Source organism: Podarcis raffonei, chromosome 10 (genome assembly GCF_027172205.1).
Source record: "Podarcis raffonei isolate rPodRaf1 chromosome 10, rPodRaf1.pri, whole genome shotgun sequence".
NCBI lineage: Eukaryota > Metazoa > Chordata > Lepidosauria > Squamata > Lacertidae > Podarcis > Podarcis raffonei.
This window is the reverse complement of record NC_070611.1, coordinates 54,538,711-54,544,710: the sequence shown is the minus strand read 5'-3', so window position 1 is coordinate 54,544,710 and position 6,000 is coordinate 54,538,711. Positions and strand designations below refer to the sequence as shown.

General features: G+C 45.1%; 1 protein-coding gene across 5 annotated transcripts in view; it reads left to right on the top strand.

Annotated features, from left to right (window-relative positions):
- Positions 1–1,273: 1,273 nt before the first annotated feature.
- The window catches only part of DENND2A (DENN domain containing 2A), a 65,745-nt gene continuing 61,018 nt past the window's right edge, over positions 1,274–6,000 (top strand). For 2 of the 5 annotated variants that reach the window (XM_053405013.1, XM_053405011.1), the window contains exon 1: positions 1,274–1,638. The gene's annotated coding sequence lies outside the window, so the exon portion shown is untranslated. The remainder of the gene's footprint in view (positions 1,639–6,000) is intronic. The other 3 variants (XM_053405012.1, XM_053405014.1, XM_053405015.1) reach the window with 2 other exon arrangements.

The following is a 6,000-nucleotide window of genomic DNA, read 5'->3' as shown; positions in this document are numbered from 1 at the left end:
CCCATTACAATGTTAGTTTTTATGACGTTGTACAGTTGCCTTAGGTAGGCTGTAACCCCAAAGGTGGCATGTAAATGATTTTATAGATGAATACCCTAGTGGAAATTACAATCAGAGAGATGGAGTATGCGAGAGAGGTGCTGTGTATTTAACCCCCCCCCCATCCTTAGAACTGTAGTTTATCCTGCACAGAGCTACTAGCTACAGTTGCCAGGATTCTTTGCGGGTTGGGTGGCAAATGTGTTTTAAATGCATGATGTCTGCGCCGCCAGAGACAGTGAGAGAACCACTTAACTCATTTTGTAACGGAACCACATTAATTGTAGCGTTTTCTAACTGCCTGTATTCACCTAATCAAAAATATGGGGATGCCGTCTCACTGCTTGGCAGGATATCACCACCAGCTTTCCAAATGGTTATATGTACCTTGTGATAAATTACAGCTTGGCAAATGGCAATCTGATATGTTTATCCAGGAAGGGACCTGGAATATATCAAGAGTGCACCGCTTTTAAGATCTCTTCCTAGTAAACCACCGGCGCAATTCCCCAATATCTCCAGGGCGAGGTGCCCCTCATCTCCCCACCCCCACCCCAAGAAATCTGGGCATGCTTCCATTTCTGTGGAGCCACAGTCCTTATGCCATACATAAACAGTTCCTGAAGAAATGAATTATTTCACTCCTCTTATGCTCGTGTGCGTATATATATACGGCTATATATGTGGCTACATCATTTTCAAGGCAAATAATCTGAGAATAAGTGTTCTCGTGCACGGATCTTTAGCAGGAGGAGAAACATTAATTTTGATAAAAGTCCTCTGAGCAACTTTGCAAAGCAACTTTGGCTTGGGATGCAATTGAAACGTGATGATAATAATAATAATAATAATAGTAAATTGTTTTTTTATGATTGTTTTTTTATGGCAGAAGTGGAGGAACTGAAACGGATAGCCCCCTTCCGTAGTTCCCCACCACACCCTCACCCCCAAATGTTGTCCCCAAGCAGGTCCTGTTTGCGGCCCTCCCCACCCCGTAAATCCTCGAGTATTTTGGGTTGCCATGGCAATGCGGCCTGCTCTTCAGCCAGCTGCAGATTAGCTCACTGGGAAAGAGTCAGGATGGGTCAGGCTAGGGAAGGGTGGGAAGAAAGACACAGGAGGAGGAGAAAAGAAAAGAGGGGGAGGGGGAAAAGAAAGGGGGTGGTATTAGGCTTTGGAGGGGGAAGGAAGAGAGAGAGCGCCATAAAGTCAGGAAAAGAAGCGGTCGGGATGGGGGGCGGGGAGAAAAGCAGCTGATGGGGTTTTTTTGTGGGGGGAGAGAATTGCAGCAGCGACAGCAAGAGGAGGGAAAGGGAAACTTGGGAAGATTTCGCCGTGGAAGAAGCTGATCCTTTCTAATGGAGCAGACGGGGTTGCAAAGAGAGAGGGAAATCCTTTGAAAATCCGTGAGGGGGCTCTGTTAACAAAAGGGAGGAACTACGGCGGGGGCGAGCAGAGCAGAGCAAAGGGAACTATGCAAGCAGAGGCTGCTTCGGTCGCTGCTGCTGTTGCTGCTGGAGTCGCCAGGCTGGAGTTTCCCAAGATGAGAACAGAAGGCAGATGGGGGGACAGGCCGGCTACTGCCATTGAGCAAGGTAGGTAGGCGAGGGGGGCCGGTTCATGCCTCTGCCGCGCTGGGGGTTTCTTATTTTTTTGGGGGGTGGTCTGGCTTCATGTGCCAAATCCTACAGCTTGTGGTGGGAGGGGGAGGTTGGGGAAGGCTCTGTCTTGGGATCCCTTCAAAGTTTGCGGGGGGGGGGAAGGGATCTGCTTGTGCAAAATGACCGGGTCGCTTTTGGCTGCGGTGGGGAGGTGACCAGCAGGAAGCCACTGTTCCCCACTCTCCGTAGCTGGGCTGGCGGACCGCATGGGGAACTACAGTACAGTACGTGAAGAAATGCATGTGAGCATCTGACGAACACCCCTTTTTGCGAATATTCTTAAAGCCAGAGTTTTGGGGGTTTTTTTTTAAGTAGTGCCTAACTGCACCGCTGCTGCCCGTAGTTGACTAATGGTCTCTCGGCTTTTGGCTTAGAAGAGGAGGATCGAAAAGGAGGAGAGCAGGTCGGGTTGCCCTATGGAAATCTGTGCGTGAATTCCTAGTGGCGGGATCGTCTGGAACTGATCTGCAGGGTTATCCATTGGGATTTCTGGAGATCTGGGGGTATTCTGACTCGCTTGAAGGCGGGAGACGTTTCCACAGTGGAGAAAGGGTGACTTATTGAGAAAAGCTGTGAATCGTCATGGAAATGGCTACCTCAAAAGCACGGGTTTCAAAATGCCACAGAATCTTGTTGGATTCCCACCCGCCATCAAAGAAGGGAAAGTCTGCTTACCAAATCCACAAGCTTGGCAAAGAGGAATTGTGTGGGTCACACCAGTGGGCGTGGGGAACCCTCCTCCCTTTTCGCCCACATTTTCGGTGCTCTTAGGAATGCAGATAAAACTTTCTGGCATAAAAGCTGCTGAGTTTGCCTTTCCGTTTTCAGGAGCAGCAGATAAAAGGGGTTCAGCCTAGCTGATTCCAGGTCTGTTCAATCTTACTGCAGTGTGCTTTAGTTTTATTAACTTTTAAACCCTATTTAGAGAACTGAGTCCAATTAGGTGTTTCATATCACACTGTTCTGTAAGATTTTTTTCTCTTTCGATGGAAGGTAAACTGAAGTGATGAGTAAATCCTTGCATGGAAATAATCCATCTTCTCTCCCTTCATCTTGCTAAAAAGAGAGAGGCTTGGCGAAGGTCTTCACAAGCCTGCTATAAAAATAGAGATAACTTCTTGTTTTTGAAAAAATTGTAAAAAAAATGGGGGCACCACAGGGAAAAAACCTCAAATGGAATTCACTAGGTTTTAAAAAATGGAATGGTTGTGTAATAACCCCCAAATTTCTCAATTCACTTGGAAAGCAAAGTTACACCCTGGGATTGATGTACAATGCCATTTTAACTTCCTTACGTAGGGCCCATCCATCCAATCTCTTCCCCCCCATTCCCCCCCCCAAATACACCCGTTTCTTCTCACAACGTCACCAGAACCTGCTGTAGTTCAGTGGACAGTGCTCTAATTTTACACAAATGGATTGTTTAGTCTCCAAGTTCATCCATGGCCATTCCTACCATTGGACAATGTGAGGTGACCTGCCTCAAGCAGGTTTTGTGCTGTATTGTTTTAAAGGGCAGCAAAACATCATGTTGTTAATTTTTTAAATAAATTATACAATTGCCACCATGGAGGTATACCTTGGATCTTCTGCCCCCAAGTGACTCGGTGTTTAGAGTAATCTCTGGCCTTTAGATCCAACCATAGTATGGGATCAATTGACTACCATGGAGGGGAGTGGGATTGTATGGCTGTAAAGTATTTTACCCACTCCAGAATTTAAAAAAAAATAAATACGCATGTATATAGTAGCAAATGGCACATTTCCATTGTCTAGAAAATTGCGACGGTGGTGCTTGCATCACAGCAGAGCTTCGTCTTGGATGTAGCTATGAAATGTTCCATATTTTTTTGAGAAGCTTTAAATTTCCAGCACCAGATTCCAAAGTGGAACAACTGAGACAGACACATTTTTTTCTGCCCAAATTATAGAGAGGGAAAGTAGTAATAATTTTGTTTTGGGGTGGGGCAGGGGGTCTCTCGGAGCTGAGGGCTGTAGTAGTGGCTGATTTTCATCCTTCTCATAGTATAAACTTCAATCCAAAGTCAACACAATATCATATTCCCTTAATCTTAACATACATGCTTGGTGCTTTTTGGCAAGCTGGAAATGAACATTGCTTCTCATTGGTGGCACTAGATAATTGATGGGTGTGACTGAACTTAGTTACTATTACTTTTTAAAATATCCATGTGCTGTACAAATTAAAGGAAAAAGCAGAAACTCCTCTGTGTGCGCGTTCTGAATAACCTGCAATAGTTGTTTCAACATGGGGTATATACTATGAAATACTTTCTGTGGCACTTGGAATTTGGTTGCAGCTGGTAAGCCCAATAACCTTCCCAGCTAATGGTGCCCTTTAAATGATGGCCATTAACTAGCTACCTTGCCCTTGCATTGGCTTGGGTGGATTAAGAACCCAGGAGAGTTGCTGTTGTCATGCTTTTGACACTGATGTGTTGGTCCACTATCAACTCCTTGCTTGTAACCCTGGTGAAACTGCCCACATATTAGTAGGCCTAGGGAAGACAGGTGCCAGGATAAAGTTGGGTGTGCTTCCAGCCATCGTTGAGCCTTTATTTTATGTGGTGCAATGGATAGTCAGAAACATTCTTTTATGTAGCATCACTAGTTTGCTGCAATGCTTTTGCAGCAGGAGGGTGGCCGCTATTACATTCTCCAGGTGTTGTGGGGCTGCAGCTCTCATGAATCTTGTCCTCTATATATTTCTACCTTTGGCCATGCTGGTTGGGGATGTTGGTAGTTGAAGTCCAACAGCATCTGGAAGACATCACATTGGCATTGCTTGTTTTAGAAACTCCATGGTGAGGAAGGACTGCCTCCTGTCTAGGCACTTACCAGGATAAAATCTGCTTTTCTTTAATGGCATCACAGACGCTTAAACCATTCCCTGTACTTTTTCTGTGGATATTAAGAGTTAAACAAGATACGACTGGGCAGAGCCATGCTCCTTTTATTAATATGTCTTTCCCATTCACATATAAACTGTGGAGGCATCTACAACAAAAGGAGCGAACTGATTATGGTAGCCGAACCCTCACCGCACCTTGCCTCCCTTGCAATCTGTTGCAGAAAGTGCGCCGTGGAAGCGATTGATTGAACAAACCTTCTGTGATGCTTCCTTGGTGGCTTAAGATCTGGCACTGTATTTTTCAGAGACCAAAGCTTTTATTCATGGTTGCCTGTTCCCTTGTTTGGCAAGGTCCGTTGAAGGAGCACACTGCCCTGGGCAAGACCCAGCCGCTTGCGGCGATGTAGCAATTCCTCTCTGCCAATTTGTGGGTGGCGTTTTGGCTTTTCCAGTGTGACATCTAGACCACTTTGCTAAGAAAAAATGGAGAGGGCAGTGATTTTTCCCAGTCAGTATTAGTGCAAAATACCTAACAAGTTTTTGTCTTGGTTCAATGTGTGATCTCTGTAAGTAAGAGAAAATTAACTTTAAAGCAAATGGCATTATACTTTCAGGATGCGCTCCAGCCAAGTCCCAAAGCATTTGCAGGTGCAGAGCAGGGCCAGCGGGTGGTCTGGCCTTCAGGCAGCCTGTAGAGATTCCCGAGGGTGAGATAGAGGCCTGGAAGCTGCATTTGGCCCCTGGGACTGAGATGCCTCACCCCTGATTTACAGGATGGAATGGTGGTGAATAGGTTTGCTAAGACATTGGAGAGAGAGAGAAAGAGAGAGTTTCCCTCCCCAGTAATCCTGGTTCTTATTTGGTGAGCATGCTGAAACTTTCTGTTAGAGATCAACAGAATTCCAGTTCCCAGGGTTCCCTTGGGAAACAGATTGACTCTTTGAACCAGTTTAAGCCTCTAGTGTGCTATAGATATACCTTGAAAGTTTCTGTGCCAGGGTGATAAACCACAAAAAAGTGCTACACTTTGGTACTGGCCAATGACAGGTTAACAAATCTTTGTTTATACTCCTGCGGTAAGTCCATGTGGCTCTTTTGCTGTGTGAGGGTTACTGAGTGTGCTTGGGACGGGTTTTGTTTTTATTGTCCTAGTAAAACTTTGTGGCTGCTTTCCTTGAACCGCCAAGGAATTTAGCAACTGATGGAGTAACACAATTGCAAGTTGGCGTGGAACCGGCTACTTTTTCAGGACCTGCCAATCCTTATTGCTTATTTATTATTTTGTGTTTATTACTTGAGCTTTTGTTTAAAACCTTTGGCTATTGATGACAAAAACACACAGAAGATGCATACATTGTATTCCATTTCTGTGCTGGTTTCAAAGGAAGGAAGATAGTTTTATTAGTTATAAAGACTTTAATAGATTCT